General features: G+C 37.4%; 3 non-coding genes across 3 annotated transcripts; all 3 read right to left on the bottom strand.

Annotated features, from left to right (window-relative positions):
• Nucleotides 1-12,218: 12,218 nt before the first annotated feature.
• TRNAR-ACG (transfer RNA arginine (anticodon ACG)) lies at nucleotides 12,219-12,291 on the bottom strand. Its single transcript has one exon. It is a non-coding gene; the product is annotated as a tRNA-Arg (tRNA).
• An 84-nt stretch (nucleotides 12,292-12,375) lies between these two features.
• TRNAR-ACG (transfer RNA arginine (anticodon ACG)) lies at nucleotides 12,376-12,448 on the bottom strand. The gene has a single exon. It is a non-coding gene; the product is annotated as a tRNA-Arg (tRNA).
• An 83-nt stretch (nucleotides 12,449-12,531) lies between these two features.
• TRNAR-ACG (transfer RNA arginine (anticodon ACG)) lies at nucleotides 12,532-12,604 on the bottom strand. The gene has a single exon. It is a non-coding gene; the product is annotated as a tRNA-Arg (tRNA).
• Nucleotides 12,605-24,319: the final 11,715 nt, after the last annotated feature.

Genomic DNA, 24,319 nt, shown 5'->3' with positions numbered 1-24,319 from the left:
CAGCGAGTTTTTATTAAAAACCGGGCTTCGCTGGAGCAGCGTTTCCAAGCCGAAAGCTTTTCTTCTCGGAGCCGTCGGGCGCTCCGGGGCTTTCTTCTCGTGCTAGGGAGGTTCCGTAGACTTGGGAGGGGTTTAGGGAGGCTAGAGAGAAGTTAGAGAGAGAAAGAGAGGCTTATGGTGTGAAGAAAATATGAGGAGTTCACCCTTGTATTTATAGGAAGTGTATAGTAAAGTAGCCTCTAAGCTTCGTCCGCAACTTTTGCATACGAGCTCCGGTTTTGTCTGTCTTTTTACCGTTGAGTTCCTATTAATGAGATCTTCAACTTTCATTTAGACCTCGTTGGCTAATTCTCATTCTATCTCGGATTTACAAAACTGTATCGAATTCGCCGCGCTCGAAAAGTAGGGACTAAGCTTCGTCCATAACTTTCGCATACGAGCTCCATTTTTGTCTGTCTTTTTACCGTTGAGTTCCTATTAATGAGATCTTCAACTCTCATTTAGACCTCGTTGGCTAATTCTCATTCTATTTCGGATTTACAAAACTGTATCGAATTCGCCGCGCTCGAAAAGTAGGGACTAAGCTTCGTCCATATCTTTCGCATACGAGCTCTATTATCGACGTTCTTTATATCCACGCGTTGGTATTTACGAGTACTACAACTTTCGTTTAGATCCCGTCGGCTAAAAATCGACCGATCTAAAATTCAGATTTCGGGCTGTGCACTGCTATGCTAAATCTTAGAAAAATCATAACTTCCTCATACGAAGTCAGATTTGGGTGTTCTTTTTATCGATGTTGTTAGTTTAACATATTATACAAATTTATTTTAGATCTCTAAGGCTAAATCTCGCTCTATCATAAATTCACTATTTACGCTTCCCGGTGTCGTGCCGGTTTTGCCGTAAAACTTCGACGGGCGATAACTTCTTCGTTATAACTCAGATTTCGGCATTCTTTATATGTACGGAAACCTTGTGACTTATAATATAACTTGGTTAAAATTATTTATTCTAAATAATCTTTTTCCGAAAAGTCGTTTTCGACCCATATTGCCTCTAAATTGACTTGCCCGGATCTACGGGCGTTACAATTATCTCCCCTTTAGGATGATTACGTCCCGGAATCATCAAAGAAACAGGGCTCGTATAATAACTCCATACGTCATCTATTCATCCTAGGTAATAATTATAACTTCTATATTCCTTCAAGTCTATCTTTTAGACTCATTGACTGTATGCAGTACTCGATCGTGCACCTGCTCTCTACCTCAGGCTAGACTTCAAATTATGACCTATCATCATGTGATGCACGTTTAGACTTAGGTCTCTTAGAGTTAAATTCTAAAATAGACTATGCCTTCCTTCATGTTCTAATGTGATATAATCACACTTTAACATGTAGCGTTTCTGGCTACCAACTTCTTTAACAACGAACGCGATACTTCTATTGATCGCTTTGATTTCAATTGTTTGGTTTTTTTCGGACGCTACATCGAACTTGGTTCCCTGAACCACGCAACATACTCATCGTAGTCGGACTCAATTCGGTACAACCACTAGGGTCGGAAATTAACAATCTTTTTAGTCATTATCGAAACGATGGTAATGACATACTTGAAAAAAAACAGAATCAGTTACTAGCTTCTTGGTAATCCTTGTGACTTTCCCTGATCCAAGTGTGAGTCCTGTGCTTCCGGTAGTATAGGCCTCTACTACCATTCACACCTACTCATACTCGTCCCAAGTATCGTCTCGCAGTTTCCCAAGTCACCATGCAGCAAATCACACAACAATTTCACACACCAGATAACAAAACGAAGATTTCATTATTTCTCGAAACTATTACATAGGTGTTCAAGTTCACCCTAGACTATGCCTCTACTAGGCTACATCGTACAAAACTATGGCTACTGCATAATCCGATCTTCGGGTAAGAAGTCCTCATTCTTGATTCCTTGCATGGTTCTCTGCCTCGTCAAGGATCATGTGAAATGCCCTCGGCCTTGGTGGCGTTTCTGGTCTTGCTGCTTTATTTTTCCTTGGGCAGTCTCTGGACATGTGCCCCTTGCCTCCACATCCGTAACATACATTGTCATTATGCATGTAGTCTTTGGAATAGTGACCAGTCCTCCCACACTTGTAACAAGTCACTTCTTCGTTGCACTTTCCACCATGCTTCTTCTTGCATCTATCACACCATCTTGCTTCACCTCCATCTGCTCCTCCAAGCTTTGAGAATTTGCTTTCCTTGTTCGGCCTCGAAGATCCTTCAAACTTCCGCTTCTCTCCTACCTTATCTTTTTCTAGACCTTTTTCTCTTATCTGGGCCTCTACGTTCTTAGCTGCCCTAACAGCTGCTTTCAAAGTAGTTGCCATTTTGACCATTGGGCCAAATTCAATGGGCAGTCCGTTAGCAAACCTATCAATCTTGGAGAGTTCAGTAGGCACCAAGTAGGGGAATAGCTTCATCCTTTCGGTGAATGCGGTGGCATACTCGTCAACACTCATCTTCCCTTTCTTCAGGTTCTGAAACTCGTTGTTTAGGTCTATCAGATCTACCTCCGAGCAGTACTGCATTTTCAACTGCTCCAAAAACTCTTCCCACGACATCCTTAAGGCTTCTCCTCGTGGCATCGTATCTGCCAATAGCTTCCACCAGCTCAAGACTCCAGCTTTCAGCTGTCTTATTGCGAAGACAGTCTTCTGTTTCTCATTACAGCTGCAGCTCTCAAACACCATCTCCATCTCAGAGATCCAATCCATAATCTCAACCGGCTTCGGGCTTCCTGAGAGACTTGGTGGTTTCGCACCCAAGAAATTCTTGTACATCCGCCCATCCTTGTTGTTTCTCCCTTCTGGGCCATCCCTTTGCTCACCTTGAGTCCCTACTTGACTCACTTGGCGGCTGTAGTTCCCTTCCTCAGATTGCTCGGGAACTGGCTCTGTCGGTTCAACATGTACGGTAGGTTCGTCCCTATTCAACATTTGTCTCATTTCTTCCCTTTGTTCAGCCAACATAGCCCGAACCATGGCTTGAACTCCAGCCATGGTGACTGGCTCAGGCGCAACTTCTTCAACAACCGGTATTTGTTGAACCACTGGGGGTTGGTTTCGGTTCCCATTCGCATTTACGTTTCCGCTACGGGTTCTTGCCATCTTGATCTCTGATAGCTTCATTTTATTTACTTATTTTTATAGTTTATTTTAGTACATTTCATTCGCATTTTAGTTAACTTTCATGCATATTTTCCCTTTTGTTATTTTTATGACCATTTCGGGGTACTTTCTAGTTTCTTGAGCATTATTGCAGATTTTCTTGGAAACTAGCGGGGCGGCACTCTTGCGAGGCGATTGGGCTTGAAGGGAATTGGAGATTTCATGCTTGATGGCTATGAAGGTGATTCATGGGGTGGACTTGTCAATTGCTTGAAGGCTTGGAAGAATTGAGCTTTAAATTTGAAAGATGCGGGGGAACATTCAAGCGTATGAAAATTATTAATCGGGCGACTTCACGAGCTTTGGAGGATTTAGAGAGGTCAAATTGGGCTTTAAATGAAGAAAAACTTGAAGAAAATGGACTAGGAGGTGATTGGATTCGACCTGGGCCAAGTGGGCTAAGCTATGGAGGCCCAAAACCTCAAAGATGCTACATCCAGGGACCACCCGCGCAACCCACCCGCGCAGCAGCACGCGGGTCGCGCAAGGCCCTGCAGGGGCAATTTCGGAAATCCTTCTTTTGAGCTATTTGAGGAAGGTTGGTGCCCATCTTTTGCATACACTTGCACATCCGATTTTTGGAGATTCTCTCTGGAGTTTTGAAGACTTTTGAAGGCCAAGAACCCTTGAAGAACATCATATTTTTACCTCTTGATTCTTGCTTAATGTTTGGTACAAATTTCTCTAACTTTGTTTCTTTGTGTTTAGCCATGCTTGGCTAAGCTAATCTTGGTTGACTTTTGGTTAATCCTTTGAACTTTTGTTGAATGTTGAAGAATCCATGAACATGTTCTTGAATCTTTATGGAAATGTTTTGTGTTTTAACATCTTATCATTACTTGTATGTTTTAGTTCATGAGTTTAAATGTGTTTGTGGTGATTAGTTGGCTAATTTCCTGATTAAGTAAAGGATCCTCAAATTAGCAAGCAACAAATGATTTTTGTGTTGTTTTTGCTTCACACAATCATAAAAACATTTCCTCCAACATGGTGGTGAAAGCATTTGACCCCTCTTGGATTTGGTGACTTTTTGGTTCTTAATGCTAGTTGACTTTCACTAATTACATGCTATTTGGAATTAGTGACTTTGACTAAGGAAATTGTTATGGGCTTCTCTAGCCATTTCAACAATTAAGAAAAGTCTAGGTAATCTCAAGCTCCTTGGATTACTATAGCCAAATTGAGGATTAAAAACAAGTATTGCACCATTGAATTCTAATGATATGTTCATCAAAAGTCAAAGTGAGAAAACTTTAAGTCAACCATCTTTCCCTTATTGATTTTACATCAAATTCTTATTTTTGTTGCAATTGTCTATTTAAATCATAGTTAATTCTAGTTTGTTTCAAGTATTTCAAAACATCAAAACCCCCATTTTTAATTTATTGTCATATTCCAAGTATTTTACAAAGAGATTTTTCATAGAGTTATCAAATTGAACCAATCTCCGTGGATTCGATCCCTTTACCACTATACACTATTTTAGTGTGTAATATTTAGGGTTATTATTTGTGTTGGCCTCGACAACCACCAATCTCTACACTGAATAAGGTGAATCTAGATCTTAATTTAGGATTGACGTCTTAAATCATCCTTATCACCCCGAAACGTTTATATGCTAGTTCTAATATCGTAGTTGAACGCTTAGAATCCTAAACACATAAGGTTTCCAGATCCGGTCGGCAACAGACCATAGATCCGAACAAATCATATCATGCGCAAAGCATTTAGCACATAAAAGCAATTTAGGCATTATTCCTAAAATAAGCTAGTGCTCACACCTCACAATCATCGCTTAGCATTCTAAGTTTAAGTCTAGAAATAAATCCATATTCCTAGTTCTCTTAAACTAATGCTCTGATACCAACTGTGACATCCCCAAAACCACGGCCAGAAAAGACCGATTTTGTTTATGCTTTATAAAAATCAGAGTACTTCATTTTATAAAAAGGTTGCGGAATTTGTTCCCAGAAAAACACGATAAATACGTTATTAAGACATTTTCGAAGAAACGTATTTTTATTCATCTTAAAACGTTTGGGATGTCATCGTTAATACAGAAACATAAGCATAAACAGAACTTACAATTATTTACACTAGTGATCTACATCTCTTTAAATCTCTCAATGTAATGTCACTTCATATCGCCACCTGTGATGTAAATAAACTGAGTGGGTCAGGTTGGGAAACCTGGTGAGTACATAGGGTTTTCAACCCACAATAATATAATTGTTATGTTCAATCATCAAACAATTAACCCAATTACCCATCCCCGTTATCTTCTTTACTCCTAAGAGTCATCTATTCTGCATTCGTTATTCCAAATTCCCTTACTTCCAGGGTTATAGGACTGGCACTAAATCCATAGCTGCCGATATTCGTTCGTAAAGCACTAATTCCATAGCTGCTATAGTCTATTCATCGGGTACTAAATCCATAGCTACCAGTGCTTAACAGGTACTAAGTCCATAGCTACCAATTCCTACAGGTACTAAATCCATAGCTACCAGTGTCTAACTAATAGGTACTAAGTCCATAGCTACCAATTCCCAACAGGTACTAAATCCATAGCTACCAACGTCTAACAGGTACTAAGTCCATAGCTACCGGTGTTTGTCCCATAGGCACTAAGTCTATAGCTGCCAATGTATACTCACATCATCTTCTATCTCTCATCATTCATCTACCCATCATCATACCCAACATATTCGTGTATATAAAATACGTATACAGTTTAAATCCTTTAAAACATGTATAAAACGTTCATCCAGCATAGACAGCAAGTATTCAGATAATATGCACACATAGCACGTAGTTTATATAATATACTTCATATCTATGTGTAAGATGAAAGAGACTATGCACTCACCTGATTAGGTGGTGATTCCGAACTCAGACAACACTTCGTTATCTCAAAACAATTTTCCTCGACAAAACCTAGTATCAATACCACTAGGGTTTAGTTTTTAACGTTAACCACGACTAATTAATAGTCTAGTTATTATTACTATTATATAAGCGTTAAATAACACTCAATATAACTCATAATAATAGCCCAAATAATTATTTTAAGGTCCTAATAATGTTACTATAATTAAATAAAATCTATATTAAATATAGTATAGGCGTAGCTCACTTACAGCGAGTTTTTATTAAAAACCGGGCTTCGCTGGAGCAGCGTTTCCAAGCCGAAAGCTTTTCTTCTCGGAGCCGTCGGGCGCTCCGGGGCTTTCTTCTCGTGCTAGGGAGGTTCCGTAGACTTGGGAGGGGTTTAGGGAGGCTAGAGAGAAGTTAGAGAGAGAAAGAGAGGCTTATGGTGTGAAGAAAATATGAGGAGTTCACCCTTGTATTTATAGGAAGTGTATAGTAAAGTAGCCTCTAAGCTTCGTCCGCAACTTTTGCATACGAGCTCCGTTTTTGTCTGTCTTTTTACCGTTGAGTTCCTATTAATGAGATCTTCAACTTTCATTTAGACCTCGTTGGCTAATTCTCATTCTATCTCGGATTTACAAAACTGTATCGAATTCGCCGCGCTCGAAAAGTAGGGACTAAGCTTCGTCCATAACTTTCGCATACGAGCTCCATTTTTGTCTGTCTTTTTACCGTTGAGTTCCTATTAATGAGATCTTCAACTCTCATTTAGACCTCGTTGTCTAATTCTCATTCTATTTCGGATTTACAAAACTGTATCGAATTCGCCGCGCTCGAAAAGTAGGGACTAAGCTTCGTCCATATCTTTCGCATACGAGCTCTATTATTGACGTTCTTTATATCCACGCGTTGGTATTTACGAGTACTATAACTTTCATTTAGATCCCGTCGGCTAAAAATCGACCGATCTAAAATTCAGATTTCGGGCTGTGCACTGCTATGCTAAATCTTAGAAAAATCATAACTTCCTCATACGAAGTCAGATTTGGGTGTTCTTTTTATCGATGTTGTTAGTTTAACATATTATAAAACTTTCTTTTAGATCGCTAAGGCTAAATCTCGCTCTATCGTAAATTCACTATTTACGCTTCCCGGTGTCGTGCCGGTTTTGCCGTAAAACTTCGACGGGCGATAACTTCTTCGTTATAACTCAGATTTCGGCGTTCTTTATATGTACGGAAACCTTGTGACTTATACTATAACTTGGTTAAAATTATTTATTCTAAATAATCTTTTTCCGAAAAGTCGTTTTCGACCCATATTGCCTCTAAATTGACTTGCTCGGATCTACGGGCGTTACAGCATCCTCCATAGATCCTTAGTCCTAATCTAGCATGCTGTTCTATTAATTGATAATCAAAACATAAACTTATATGGGTATTTTGGGGTACTTACTTGAGCTCGGTTGATTGCATGCACCACACCTCTTTTCTCTTTTCAAAGTTTTTATCTTTCTGAATTCTTTTTGCTTTTCTAAAACTATTTTCTTTATCAAAACTCCCTTTTTACAAAACTGTCTTTTCATTTTGAAAACTTCTTTACCAATTCCTCAGTTTGAGTTCAGACACCCCCGAGGGCACGTCCGAATCCCTCAAACCAAGGCTCTGATACCAACTTGTAACGACCCAAAATTTAAGACCAAAAATTTCTTTTAATAAATCATTACTTAAAGTAAAGTCATCATTCCAAAACATATTATGAGTATAAGTCTTCAAAACACATGATCATTATCTGAGTAAACATTGCCAGGCTGTCTAATCTATAGTGTGTGCCATGCGATCACCCCGAGCTCTTCCCTCCGCTACCGGAAGTACCTAAAACCAAAAATGAAAACCGTAAGCACGAAGCTTACTAAGTTCCCCACCCTACCACATACCACGCATAACCACATGTTGCACATACTGGGCCACGCCCACTATCTTGGGCCTCGCCCCCTACTTCGGGCCTCGCTCGCTACAACGGCCCCGCCTGGCTTCGAGCCCCGCTCGGATACAGATATGTTTTGCTTAGGCCCTGCTTGTCACAGGGCCTCGCCCGCCAACAAATAATAACACATAAACATTTCATAACTAACACATATAACTAATTCTGTCCTAAGGCCTCGCCCATGTCCTGCTACTGATGAGTCATGGGACCCCGTCCATGCTCCTAATGGTAGTGAGGTACGGGCCTAGCCCACTCTCACTCATGTTCTAGTTCGGGCCTCGCCCCTATTCTGCTACTAATGAGATATGGAACCCCATCCACACACTGCTACTAGTGAGATACGGGACCTCGCCCACACTCACCTCCCTACCAGGCACATACATGTATCACACAGACAACAAGTATAAATTATCATATAAATAATTCCTTGGGCACCCGCCCGCTATTACTGGACCTCGTCCTGAAAATAATACTAGCATATTGTGCCTAGGGCTAACCCCGGGTCTTCTACTCATAACTACATGGGCTGGCATTGTGGCCTTAGACCCATTCACACAAAAGGAAACTCACCTGCACTGACTGAACTTGCTGATGATCTCACTAGTTGCTGCCTGATAACTCACGGAACTCCTGCTCCCCTTGCTCCCCGAACTACCAATATCAATGCAACACTGAGTCTAACTGACCCCCGAAAGACAACCAAGTCCACCCTGGTCCAAAGTCAAAGTCCTGGTCAAAGTCAACCTTCCAGGTCAACCCTACTCGCCGAGTCACCCTACTGACTCGCCGAGTTCAAAATGATCAGATACCTTCCATTCGCGACTCGACTCGCCGAGTCAGTCCATGACTCGCCGAGTCTACCGATTTCTGAGTCCAGACCTGTCCAACTCACTGAGTCTCCACCCGACTCACTGATTCGAGTCACAACTCGAAGGGTTTGGGGGTTTCGCGACCTGACTCGCCAAGTCCAAGAACAGACTCACCGAGTACAAGGCAATCTGCATACGACTCGACGAGTTGTTCATCCCACTCGTCGAGTTTCTCCACAACTTCATGCTACTCGCCGAGTCCACTCAAAGGACTCGCCGAGTCCCTTCAGTTCTCCTTACATGCAGAGGACTTTTGAGTCATGAATGGACTCCAAACTGTAGATCTACCCTTCCCAAGCCTATTCCCTACGTAAAGTTGCAATCTTTACGTGTAGAGAAGGAGATCTAGGCAAAACATGCCAAAAACTAGGGCTTAAGGCAAAAAGACTCCATGATCCACTCAAAGGCTGATACTTTACGGAATTCTAGACCAAAACAAGCATGGATCTGAGGTAGCAACCTCAGATCTGGACCTCAAGCTCGAGATTGATTTCAAACATGGCTTAAAAGCCCCAAAACTCATAACCAAGGAAAATCTGGAGGAGAGAAACGACTTAATACCTTCAAATGCTCTGAAATGATCCCCAAACTTCGGATCCAATGCCACTCCTTGATGCTTCAAAGATTCCCACTTCTTCTTCTTCCTTTAAATCACTCAAAAATGGCCAAAAGCATGAATGAGCACAATGGGGGCTTAGGGTGCGGCGTTCTGGGTGTGAGAGACAGTAAAGGAGCACTAGGAAGAAGAATGAGGCGATTAAATAGGCTCCAAGCCCCGGATTTAGAGTTTTCCTCGCACAGACCCTACTCGCCGAGTCGCCTTGGCCGACTCGCCGAGTTGGTCACTTATTCCTCGACTCGGATCCCGCTCGGACTCGTTGAGTCCTTCCTTGGACTCGCCGAGTCGACCCTTAAATTAGGGCTTTTCTTTCCTTTCTTGGCCTTTGAAACTTTGGGTGTTACAACTAATTTGTTTCATTGTGATGGAAGAGCCGAGTAGGTGGCCGGAATTTTGCAATTAAGAATGTTTGATGTCTGATGTCGACGATCGTAGCAAGGGTAGAATATATTCGAAGTCGACTGACGAAGACACATAATGATGATGCAATTCAGAATACCAATTACATGATTATGTCCCTTTTTTCATTAGACTATTGGGCTTAATACCTCTTTGTTTCAAAAAATTAATTGGTGTGGGCTTAAAAATTTTGGACCATTTGGGATAGTTTGTATTTTGGTCCATTTAGAAATAACCTGAATTTTTTTAGGGTAGTCCAATTTTTCTCCGATATAAAACCGCAATATAAAACGATTTTTTCCAAAAAAATTAACACTATTAAATTTTTTTTTGACCGAGATCCATAATGGATCCATCTATGGTCGGACCTCAAGAAAGTCAAACATTATTCTAAGGTTTAGTTAGAAGGGATGTGAATTAAGAACCAATAAATCCGTAAGTACAGCGACCAAACATGCTTGAAATAATTATGGAAGAAGACGCTAAGGCAATGTGTGATGTGTTGCAACCTTAAACATTCCTCATGTGGAAGCCACAACAACAATAATTCATGATAACAATCGGTTAACTTTGGGATGGTATAATCTGCAACTTGACATGAGAATATTTTAAAGTTATATATGTGGATGAGTATTACTTTGAGATTACAATGAAGAAACTAGAAGAAGAATTTGTGCAACTATATCAAGGTTAAAGTATGTGCAACAATACATAGTTGAGTTCTTTGAGAATAAGCATTGTTGTCTGTCAGAGCATCAGGTGAAAACTGAAAAGAGGAAACGTGGTTGTTACATTTGGGGATTAAAGTCACGTATACACAAGTTTGTGAAAGTATTTGATACTACATTTAAGCAGGTATGGATGATACAAAAGAAATGATAAAGGGTAGATAAGACCAATGTTTTAAAAACCGATTTGAACTATCCAATCAACCAGGAACCGGAGAAGGGAGCAGTTCAACTAGCATCGGTTTTGTGTGTATTTCTGAATCGGAATGAATCGGTCGGTTTTTACAAAAATCCGGTTGAACTGTTTAAATTAAATAAGAACACATGAAAATGAATCATTTTGCATAACAAACTTCGATGTTTTTCATATCTATTTAGATTTTTTTGAATAAGAATACATAATAAATGTTATGAAGTTTTTTAATATGTTGTATTCATCTAATACTATATTTTGTTTCCATATTGTACTTTGGTTTCTTTTTTATTTACTTTGATTGATGTAAAACTTATAGTTATGTGTTTTTTAATATATTTGGATTGATCTATAATTTGTTTTTATGTGTAGTTAATGTTAAGCATGTGGATGTAGGAAAATAGGAAAAAAAATGAATATTATAGAAACTTTTTGAATTGACAGTCAAATCGGTTGAACTAGAAAATAATGATCATATAGGTTCAACTAAAAACCGATTTTTAAAACATTTGATAACATAGTTTTAAAAGGAAAATGGAATATAAGGCCCAAATTAAAATGACCCAACTCAATAGCGGATCTACTTGGGTGCGTGGGGTAGCATAGTAGATCATATAGGTTCAAATAAAAACCGATTTTTAAAACATTGGATAGCATAGTTTTAAAAGGAAAATGGAATATAAGGCCCAAACTAAAATGATCCAACCCATTGACGGATCTACTTGAGTGCCTGTCGTAGCCTAGACTACCCTCAGTTTTTATTTTTTTTATGTATAGTATTTTTTTTTTTTTTTGAAATTTTTTCCGATCTAGTCTAAAATTTCCGACATGCGATTCTAAAATCTCATGTGCTACTCTTGAGGATTTGTCCCGGCTCCGACACTACGTCCCAACCAATTGAATCTAGCACGTAACCATATGTGACAAAAGATGATGGAATTTGGTGTGATAAATGAAGAAAGAAATAAAAACTATGGAAACCATGCATTGACGAGTTTGATTACACCATATATCAAACGTGAGAAAGAAGGGCGTTTAGGCTAATGACTACGCAAATCAACAAGTGGCATGCTTTAGTTGTCATGAGACTAAGGTGGCATGACAAGACTTAAAATACATGTGTTTGTTACTTTTGTTGTAATGCAACGCGTGTGTGGGACAGTGGGTTATCCTATTGTGGCACATTTTGTTATCCTATTGTGGTATGACGTATAAATTGTCATATATAAAATGTTTATGGCATTGAATTCCTTGAAAGACATAATCGAAAGATACAAAATAATACTTCCCTTTGACCTTTAGAAAACTAAAAAAGTAGGTCGAAAATTAGATAACGACTCTGCTGGGGATCGAACCCAGAATCTCTGGTTCCGTAGACCAGCGCCTTATCCATTGGGCCACAGAGTCAATTTTTATCTTAGTTTTGTCTATTCATATTTAATTAAGACAAAAAGGTTGAAAGTAAAATTTATAGATTAAATTCAAGAAGAACGACTCTGCTGGGGATCGAACCCAGAATCTCTGGTTCCGTAGACCAGCGCCTTATCCATTGGGCCACAGAGTCAATTTTTGTTTTATTTTTGTCTATTCATATTTAATCAAGACTAAAAGGTTGCAGTAAAATTTATAGATTGAATTCGAGAACAGCGACTCTGCTGGGGATCGAACCCAGAATCTCTGGTTACGTAGACCAGCGCCTTATCCATTGAGCCACAGAGTCAGTTTGTGTATGCATTTTCTCTATTCGTATGTTATTGTTGAGTATTTTGATACGAAGGAATGACCTGTGAACTACTTGAGCCGAGTGCCAAGTGATTTTCACTATAGTATTTTCGCTCGTGACTTAACCTACAATATTCCTATATAACATATTCGTATTTAGAATAAGTAGCAAACTTTTATTATATTATATATTCTAGATGTTCAAAATGACCAAGGACACAGACTACACACCATAAATTATAACATTAGAGAATCACTTGAGACCTTTTGCACAAAAAGCATATCACGAAAGAAACAAACTTTATATAATTAACAACGAGTTCTAAAAGACACTTTGGGATTCCCAAGTGTTTTACACAAGTATGGAATATTTTATAATCCCTTGGATATATATATATATATATATATATATATATATATCTATCTTTTCTTTAGTGTTTTACACAAGTATGGAATATTCTAAATTCCCTTTGTAAATATATAAAATAAATCTCTTCACACAATCATAAACAAAGTCTTTCGTTTCAATTGTAAAGCACCTTATAGTCACATATAATCTCTTTGTTGCAGTAATCTTCAGTTGTTCTAAATTAGGTTTACTTTGTGAGGAGTACTGAGTATTGCAATGAGTATTGCAGGGTGAGATTGAAGAGTCAAGCCCCTGACCCTAAGGCTTATGACTAAGAACTTTTGTTCAGTATACTCGGTACCATGTATGGATTAAAGGGGACCTAGGAAAAAAAAACATCGGATCACAAGCATATGTTGAATTACCACTTATACATATCATGAATATGTGCTTTGATATAAACTGGAATATAACTGATCCACACCCGTGACCCACTAAACCATGTGATTAACTTGCATGGGAGATTAGCTTAGTTGAATTAGTCTTTTCCTATTTCCAGTCGTGGCTAGATAATAGCTCGCGTGATGTATGCATAAGGACTTTGACCATTTCCTTTTCTAGATGGTAGTTACTTTTTCTTAGCTTTATTTAGATAAATGTAATTCCCTTTTGGTAGCATGAATGAAAAAAATATAGAAAATTGCTTCAAGGTTCTGCATCTTCTTCTTTCTATTTCTCGAGAGTGTGACCTACTCTAACAGGTCTCTTATCAATTGGTGCTTTCATTTTCATCTCCATGCCTCCCAAAACCGAGTCCGGCTCCACCTCCGACACTCCCAAGGCCGCACCCGATCACCCCAATACCGCCCCCCAAGATCAGTTACAAGTTCTGATCCATCTCTCCACCGCCTCGACACCATCACCGCTCATCTCGCAACCCAAGCCACTAATATTGCCAAACAAACAGACACCATGATTAACCTTGTCCAACTTCTTCCCGCCAACAACATCAACGGACCACCACCGCCACCACCACCGCAAACCAACCTCCGGCCACCAAAAATTCACCTCCCAACCTTTGATAGATACAACCCTCTTGACTGGCTTTTTCAAGCCGAAAATTACTTCACGTATTACTCAGTTCCCCCACCCCAACACCTCTCTTTAGCACAATTTTACTTCACCGTGGATGCCTTGAGTTGGTATAAATACCTTGCCAACAACCAACTTCTAGCTACCTGGGCAGAATTTCCGCGGGCTCTCGAACTCTGGTTCGGTCTGTCAGATTATGAAAACCACCAAGCCTCTCTATTTAAACTCAAACAAGTAAGCAATGTCGCCGCCTACCAAGCTGCCTTCGAGAAGTTGTGTAACCGGGTCACCGGGCTCTCTATTGAAGCCCTCCTTAACTGTTATCTATATGGCCTTACACAAGACATCCAAACGGAATTAGTTGTGCTACGACCAACTACCCTACATCAAGCATATGGGTTGTCTAAATTAATTGAAGACAAACTTGTGTATTCCCCAGTTTCTCCACCCGATCCCAGACCATTGTCCTCAATCGTCCAATCACCCGCCTCTTCTTCCAAAGCACTACCCAACCCCCCTCTATTACCGGCTCCGGCCGTGACCTCAAACACCAGCTTACCTACTGCCCGCTTGTCGCCTGAGCAACTCCAACAACGTCGTGCCTCAGGTCTTTGATTTCGTTATCCTGCCAAGTACCACCCCGACCACAAATATGATCCGCCACAGTTCTTGCTCATCGCCGACAACAACACGGATGCTTCCCACACTCCTGTACAACAACACATTAATGTTGATGAGGAGGCCCCCAACATTCCACACTTTCTGGCTCTATCCACATCAACATTTTATGGTATTGCGCCTACTACTGCCTTACATCTCACGGGATTCGTCAACCACAAACCACTTCAAATCCTCGTTGATTCCGGAAGCACTCACAACCTGATTTAGCCCTGCATCGCTGTAGAATTGCACCTTCCGATCCAGACTGCATCAACCTTGGCGAACCACTACTTTGCAGCGGTTATTGCCCGGACATTCCCCTCACACTCAATGAGGCTTCTTTCAAGGTTCAGCTGTTTGTTTTTCCATTCAAAGGCTTTGATGTTATTCTCGGGTTCGATTGGTTACAATCCTTAGGTCCTCTTACAGCTGACTTTTCAATTCCTTCAATCACCTTTCAACAGTGCAACAACACCATCACCTTGCAGGGGTCACGTCCGTTTCCGGTCAAGTCCAGTCCAATTGCAGTAACGATCTCCGACCTTGAGGACAAGGTCGAGTCTCATGGGTAGGGTATTGATACAATCCGAAAGATAACTGATCCAAACTCGTGACCCACTAAACCATGTAATTAACTTGCATGAGAGATTAACTTAGTTGAATTAGTCTTTTCCTATTTCCATTCGTGGCTAGATAATAGCTCATGTAATGCATGCATAAGGTCTTTGACCATTTCCTTTCCTAGATGGTAGTTACTTTTTTATTTAAATAGATGTAATTCCCTTTTGGTAGCATGAATGAAAAAAATATAGAAAATTGCTTCAAGGTTCTGATCTTCTTCTTTCTATTTCTCGGGAGTGTGACTTACTCTAACATGTCTCTTATCATGCTTACTGTAAAATTACATTGTTTGTTTCTAAGCGACATTTATTTTCGTTTTTTTATTTCATCAACCTAACATTTGTCTTCTTTGACTGTTTAATGCCACCGATCCTAAAATATAGCCATTTCAATACATGACGAACTTTCGGAGCTACAAATAAATTTATGCGATTTGATCAAGTGAGGACATTTCAAAGTTATTTTAGTACATAAACAACTACATTACCTCCTTATATGAAAACTGAAAGATGTTGCAAACCAAAACTTAAATAGACTATGGTCTTATCGTTAGCCCAACTTCCATGAGTCATTCAAATGAAACTTATGTAATGAACTTAAAATTGTCGTACTGTAGAATAATATATTTGTTTTGGTCAAAAACTATGTAAGTGCTAATCAACCAAATTGAATGATAGACTATGATGTTCAGAGTATGTAATTGCAAATGATAAAAGAAAATGACACAATGGTTTACAAGGAAAGTCCTTGATCCTTACTAGGATCTCCGGCATAAAACGTTGGGAGGTGATAATGATCACCTACCTTGATGATTTTATTGATATAAAATGTTGATTATAGTGAATTGTAAGTAAGAATAAGTGAACGATTTTGTAGAGTAAGCTTCTAGTGAAAAACAATGTATTGTGTGAAGAATACAAGTGTCAATTTATAGTCTAAACTAGCCAACAAAATGTCCGATATTTTCAGGATCCTCTATGACCGACTTCATGAAAGTTATTTGACCAAGTATTTCGGGTCTTTAGCATTGTTGAGATGATTCTTCGTTGAGAATTGGTCTTCCATTGACTACTTCGTTGAGAATTGGTCTTCCCTTTATCTAAATTTCTTTGAGAATAAGAATAGATGGAACCTGATTATCTCCAAGCTTTTTCTTTGTAAGTCTCGAAATTTGCTGAGGATAAATCTCAACTTAGGAAAGAACTCAGGATCGCTGTCAACTTTTGATGATAAGGTTCTTCACTGATGAGGGTTCTTACCGATTAGGATCCTCAAGTATGAGGATCTTTAATGATAAGATCATACGGTGGAGTTCCCTTCTTAGAATAACTTGTTTAGGTTATAAAATTTGATAAAATTCTTATGTAACAACATAGGTTTAATAGATAACATGTTAATGTTATATATTGGGGAGGATCCCAACTTGTGATATAATTTATGAGAAAGATCCTTACTTATGATAACATGAAAATGTTATGATTCGAGTGTATTATCTGGGGCAAATTCCCAACGTATGATAACATGAAGATATTATAGATCTTCTATAGTTTATGGGGCAAGATCACAATTTTTTTAGAACATGAAAATGTTAAAACCTTAAGTAATCATTGTGGTAGGATCCCTATTTTTGAATAACATGAAAATGTTATAAACCTAAAGGAGCTCAACTTATGTTCAAAGATAAGAGGGTTGCCAAGCCACTGAATTGTGAAATGATCCCCTTATCCGTATCCCATAGTTGGATATCGTGCGTCCAAGCGAGGTCTATAAACCTTAGTTTGTGTGAAAGAGGTAATTAGTTCTTTAAACCTTAGTGTAGAGTCAAAATATCTTGTAATATGTTGAAGTTTGTGTGTAATAGATAGTTTCGTATGTTTCCTTATGTATTTGCTAAGGCATTTTTTTTTATCGAAGCTTAATGTTTAGATTTATTATTTTTTGTACTTTTAGCCTCCTATAAATAGTAGCTGAACATAGAGTTGATAGTAGAGTTTTCCCATGTTTACTATCAGTTTTGTACTCTTGTTCATTGAAAGTAATATGAGATGAACCAGATCTTATTTTCTTCGTGTGTTCATTTTTACTCTGATTTGATTCTTATACTCGGTGAAACACTTCTACAATTGGTATCAGATCAGGAATCAATACTGCATAGATCTAATTTTCAATTGAATCTCTAGTTTTTGAGTCGTGAATTTGTCTCAAAAGTTTCCGCACAGTTCCATTTTTAAAAATCATCTCTGATCTATAGTTTTGATTTAATTTTGCGTTTGAATTGTGTAATCGAATAATCGATTTTGAGTTTCTGATCAATTCATTCATCCAATTACAAATTTCTTCAAGTTCTTCTGAAAAATCTCATTCGTACGTTAATGGCGAATTTCAACATGAACATGATGACTTCATTTTCTCATCTGTTAGGATCTTCTAAGAAGATTCCTATGTTGATTCCAAAGTACTATGATCAGTGGGCTGATCGAATGGATGATTATTTGAACGGATTGGACAAGGAGCTCTGGAGCTGCATTACAGGAATTGCTCAACCTCCATCAAATGTTCAAACTATTGGATCATCTGGATTAACACCTGCTGTTACTGATCAATCCACTAGGCTGAAAAACAACGAAAAACATTGTTTGAGAGAATTGTGAGGTGCATTGCCACCTGTTGTTTACAATTATGTCCATGGTTGTAAAACTGCAAAGGATATTTGGAATACTCTTAAGGAAAAATATCATGGAAGTGAGAAAACAAAGATAAATTTTGTTAAGCAGTGTCTTATGGAGCTGAAAGAGTTTAGACAAAAAGAGAATGAAACGGTTGAAGTTTACTATGATCATATTAATGAACTAATCTATAGATGCAATTGTTATGGAATCACAAGGTCATCAATGGAGTTCAATCTCACTTTTGTGATGGGACTTCGTAAGGAATGGAGGAGTGTCAGTGGTGAAGAATCAACAAAGCTTCGATACTTCATCTCTGAATGATTTTTATAATCAGTTGAAAACTCAAGAAAGTCAAGTGAATGAGATGGCTGAAAGAGTTGAAACTTAGCTTGGGAGGTCCTTTAGCTCTTGTTTCGAAAATGTATGAGAAAGAAGCCGTTGAGAACGTTGATTCGGATGAAGAAGGATTTATAATGAATTATGATGATGATGCTATTGCATTTTACTCGGACAACCAATTTAAAAAGTTTTTCAAGAAACCTTTCAATTCCAAGGTAAAGCGGAGTAATGTGAAAGGGAGTTTCGTCAATAAGTCTGTGGGTGAGGAGAAGAAGAAATTCAAGAAGAATGATGTGAAGGCAACTGAAGCAAAAATTGAGAAGAAACTTAAGGGAGATTTGGGCATTGACTGTCATTACTGCAATGGAGCAAATCATTTGGCTAATGATTGCATGCTTCGTAATAAGGAAGAGAAAAAGAATAAAGTCAAGGACGAAGCATACTATGTAGAGAAATTGGAATAGGTGTGAAAAAAAGTGAAAGGGATGTCATTGGTTGCAAGAGGAGAAGGTGAGGAACATGACACATATCAGATCTGGTCTTCAGGATCTGATGATGAAGAGATGTGTAATCTAACGCATGGTGCTATGTTCACACAATTTGAAGAGGATGGGGATGAAATGGTGACTGGTCATTGTTTCATGACCAAATCTGGAGACAAATCATCGATGAAAACAAAGGTATGTTTTATTCTTTAATCTTTTAACATTCCTTTACAAGCTTATGATTCTCAAATAATTGTTTTTGATGATATTGTTGCTTACTTTGATACAATTGTGGTGTCTGCTAGTAATGAAGCTAAGAAACTAAACATCCAGTTGTTAGAGACCTAGAAATTGCTAGATTCGAAACGAAGCAGGATAGAGTATCTGGAATTGCAATTGAATAATGTGAATAATGATAGGGAATGTTAAGATAAGGATGTTCAAATGTTAATTGCTTAGAGAAACATTTACTATAATTCAACAAAAAGATTATATGTAAATTAACTTCATTGCATTATTCATTTGAAATAAGAAAGGAAACCACATAGGAAGTTATTATCTTTTCTTGTTTTCGAAAGAGAGAAAGTTAATAGTTTGTCCTATGATTGTAAGAAAACCATAGCATAATTCGATAAAGCGCCTGATAATCGATTTGCTTATGGTATTGTTAAGATAGACGAATATTTGAATGCTGATGAACTTGTTGAGATAGTGAATGATACTTTGACCAAAAGTGAACAACTCAAAATTTTGAAAAGAACTGAGAATTCGAAACTAGACTCTCAATCTAATTTTGCTGATATCGATGATAATTCTGATAGTTTTAGCGAAATCAGTGAAATTAAGGAGGATGAAAGTATTGATTGTTCTTAGTTATCTATCATTAAAGTCACATCTAAGTCAAAAGGTAAAGAAATTTGTGATGATTCGATGGTTGAGGATGACACTGATAGACCCTCTACTTCGAATGCTTTTGACTTTGATCATGTGAGTATCCGTGACAGTCAAACGGATAGTAGTGATGATGAGAATGAAGACGAAGTGGCAAACAATTCTGAAACAGAAAATAATGTTTCAAACGAAACAACCGTTAAATGAATTGTTGTTGATCAAGTGTTTGGAGACATTGAAAAGTTCGACAAAGTGTTATTTGAAAAAAGTGTTCGTTTTCTGGAAACAAACACTATGGTGTATCCAAACTTGAAGTGCACAGATGATGTTGTATTTCCGAATCAGGTGTCTGTCACTACTGGGAATGTTGAAAATGTCAAACCGGAGTTCAATAAAATAATTGAAGAAGATAACAAGAAAACATCAGACAAATGATTCTTTTCAAATCAAAGTAATGTCGAAAATAATCTAATAAAGAATTCGTATGTTTTTCAAAGACAAAAACCACAACGAAAATGGGTTGAAAAACAAGAAAATGCAAAAGAGATTTTGAAACAAGAATCTAATGAAACAAATAAGACTGTAAAACTTAATTCACAAGAATTTAAGGATCTTGTTGAAAAACTTTCGAAGGAAAAATAAATTTCGACAAGAAAATGTTTGAAAAGTAAATTTCGACAAGAAAATTTTTCGAAGGAAAAATAAATTTCGTCAAATAAAAAGCAATCAAAAAGACTAGCCAAGAAAATGTTTGAAAAGTAGTTGTCTAAATTTGCAAAAAACCAAGTTTTCAACTCGTTTGGATAAAAAGGAAAATTCCATTCAACCAAATTCGTCTGATTCTCAAAATACTTCAATGAAATTTTCAAAATCATTATCTTCAAAGACTTTTCAAACAAATGCTCAACATTAGAGTTTTCATTCAAAAAGCCAACAAAATTTTTCAACATCAAATTCATATTTTCTAAAACCATGAAACGAACAAAACATATTTTCATCAAATAAAACAAATAGAAATTATGTTAATGTTCGTCAATTCGAGAATGTTCGAAAATTTGAAAATGTTCGAAAAATTGAAAACATTCAAAAGTTTGCGGACAATCAAACATTTGTGAATGATAAATCCAAAACATCTGCAAAGTTTATTCCAAAAAAACCAAATTTTCCGAATCCATCTCCAAACAAAGCTTCTAAAGTTTCGTACATAAAAGGTTCATCTGGGGTGGAAATAATCAATCATTGGCTTGAGGAAATAGGGAAAAAGTATCAATCAGGAAAGTTTTCTCGACATCAAATCCAGAAGGTGTATGAACAGTATTTGAATGATACTTCATATGGAAGTTCATCTTCGAAAGATTCAAATACTCTAGTTCAAAAATGGCAATCAATCTCAAAGGACAAACACACAGAGAAGCATGAGAAGAAAGTAAGTGACAATCCAAAACTATCGAAAAAATATATTTCGATACCTTTAACTAATGATGTCGACTTAATTGATACTTTCAAAACAAAAGTTCGAAATTGGGCTTTAGGTTCTAAATTTCATTCACTTTTTCAAACTAATAACCAAGGACCCAAACAACCTTGGGTACCTAAATTCTTTTAATGAATGCAGGTACTGTGTGACGAGCAATATGATGAGAAATGGTACATTGATAGTGGTTGCTCACGTCACATGATTGGAAGAAAGGAGAATTTGAGAGATTTTAGAAGTTTGGATAATGTTGGTGCCGTGAAGTTCGGGAACAATCACAAATGTCAAGTAAAAGGATACGGGAAAGTAACGAATGGACAGTTTACAGTAAATCATGTTGCTTATGTCGAAGGTCTTCAACATAATTTTATAAGTATTTCACAACTTGTTGTGGGCACTGACAATCAAGTTGTATTTAACGAAGAAGGAAGTATCATTTCCAATGTTGAAACGAACGAAGTGTTGCTGAAATCAAAACGATATGGCGATATGTTCACTCTTGACATAAAACCTATTGTTGGGAAACCTTCAGTTTGTTTACTTTCGAAAGCTCCATCTGATGTTAGCTGGTTGTGGCATCGACGTTTATCACATTTAAACTTTCGTAATCTGAATAAGTTTGTAGTTGAAGATCTTGTTCAAGGTTTACTAGTTTTAAAGTTTGACAATGATACTTTATGTGCAGCTTGCGAACAAAGAAAACAGCATCGAAAAGGGCATCCAATTGTCATAGATTCGAAAATTGTTGAACCGTTGGAACTTCTTCATATTGACCTCTGTGGACCATCAACTGTTGAAACTCTTAACAAGAAACAATACATTTTGGTTATTGTTGATGATTTTTCACGATTTACTTGGGTGTATTTTCTCAGGTTAAAATCTGAAGTTGCTCAAACAATGATCGAATTTATCAAGAAAATTGAGACGAGCATAAAGAAGAAAGTTCGAAAAATCAAAAGTGATAATGGTTCCGAGTTTAAAAACAATGTGTTTGATTCGTTTTTAACTGAGAAAGGAATTTCGCATAATTTCTCATCACCATATACACCACAACAAAATGGTGTGGTTGAAAGGAGGAATATGTCTCTTTGCGAAGCAGCAAGAACAATGTTGACATATACAAATCTTCCACAATATCTTTGGGCAGAAGCTGTTTCAACAACATGTTTTACTCAGAATCGATCATTTATTCATCGTCATTTCAATATTACCCCGTATGAAATCATAAATAACCGAAAACCTAATGTCAAATTCTTTCATGTTTTTGGTTGCAGGTGTTTTCTCATGAATCTCAAATATAATCTTTTGAAATTTCAAGCTAAGGCTGGTGAAGGAATTTTCTTGGGATATTCAAATAACTCGGTTACATACAGAGTCTTAAATAAGTGAACACGAAAAGTTGAAGAGACGTTTAATCTCACTTTTAACGACTACTATGTGAAACAAGTTGAAAAATGTTTCGAACAAAAACCAATTCTTAATGAATCAAATGATGAATCTGAAAGTTATAATTCATCTGTTTTTTATTATGATATAATTTTTGGTGTTCAAGACAGGGCTGCTGATGCTGAAGTAAATGATGTTGATAATCAAACTCCTGAATCTTCGAAACATACTGATGATTCGACAATTACATAGGATATACCTACTAATGGTGAAAGTATGCTAGATGCATAAGTGGAGGGGAGCACTTGAATATACCTTCAAATGTTGAGGGGGAGCATCCTTTCAAGGGGGAGAATAGTAGTGGAAATAAAAGTTTCGAGGGGGAGCATCAAGATGACAATTATGTTGAGGGGGAGCATAATGATACTGAAACCATAAATCTTAATCAAAATGATGAATTTCATGAACTAAATGATAATAATTCTGTTGTAGGATCCGAAAATGAAGAAATGTACGGAGATGCACCATTGGACATTGATCTAGTATATTCACCTTTGGAAAAATGGACAAGAAATTATCCAAAAGAACAAGTCATTGGAAATCCACAAGATGGAGTTTTGACTAGAGATCAAATTTGTGCAAAGAATGAGGCACTGAATACTCATCAAGAATTTTGCATGTTTAATATTTTCATTTCAAAAATAGAACCAAAGATAGTTAAGGTTGCAATGAAACACTCAGATTGGGTTGTAGCAATGCAATCTAAACTAGCTGAGTTCGAAAGAAACAAGGTTTGGATGTTAATTCCTAAACCTGAAAATGTTTCGATTGTCGGATTAAAATGGATTTTCAAAAATAAAACCGGCAAGGATGGAAATATTGTTCGAAGTAAAGAACGATTAGTTGTTAAAGGATATTCGCAACAAGAAGGTATCGATTATGAAGAAACCTTTGCCCCTGTCACAAGACTCAAGGCTGTTAGAATATTTCTGGCCTATGCAGCTCATAAAGACTTTGATGTTTATCAAATAGATGTGAAATGTGCATTTTTGAATGGAGAACTTGAAGAGATAGTTTATGTGGAACAACCTCTAGGTTTTATTAATGAAGAATATTCTGATCATGTTTAGATGTTAGATAAAGCATTATATGGGTTAAAACAAGCACCAAGAGCATGGTATGCAACTCTTACCAATTTCTTAAAACAATCGAAATTTAAACAAAGATCAGTTGACCCCACATTATTTCGAAAGAAAGTTGGGAATCATCTAATGCTTGTTCAAATTTATGTTGAGGATATTATTTTTGGCTCTACTAACCCTACTTTGTCTAGTTAATTCGAAAGTTTGATGAAAAGCCAATTCGAAATGAGCGTGATGGGAAAAATCAATAATTTTCTTGGTTTAAACATTCATCAAAGCAGAGAATGATTTTTTATCAATCAAGAAAAATATACCAAGAATTTGCGAGAAAAATTTGGAATAAAAAATAGCATGAAGTTAAGAGTACCAATGGCAGTTGGAACAAGGCTAACACCTTCGTTAGATGCACCTGCTGTTGATCTTACTTTATACATGCATATGATAGGTTCATTGCTTTATCTTACAGCAAGTCAACCTGATATCATGTTTATTGTATGTAATTGTGCTAGGTATCAAACAAATACAAGAGAACCACACTTGACTGCAGTGAAACATATTTTTCGTTATCTCAAGGGAACAATTTCGTTAGGATTGTGGTATCCTTC

The sequence above is a fragment of the Lactuca saligna genome, chromosome 9 (assembly GCF_052625555.1).
Source record: "Lactuca saligna cultivar CGN05327 chromosome 9, ASM5262555v1, whole genome shotgun sequence".
Lineage (NCBI taxonomy): Eukaryota > Viridiplantae > Streptophyta > Magnoliopsida > Asterales > Asteraceae > Lactuca > Lactuca saligna.
The sequence above is the reverse complement of the archived record's forward strand: the minus strand, read 5'-3'. Positions and strand labels throughout refer to the sequence as shown.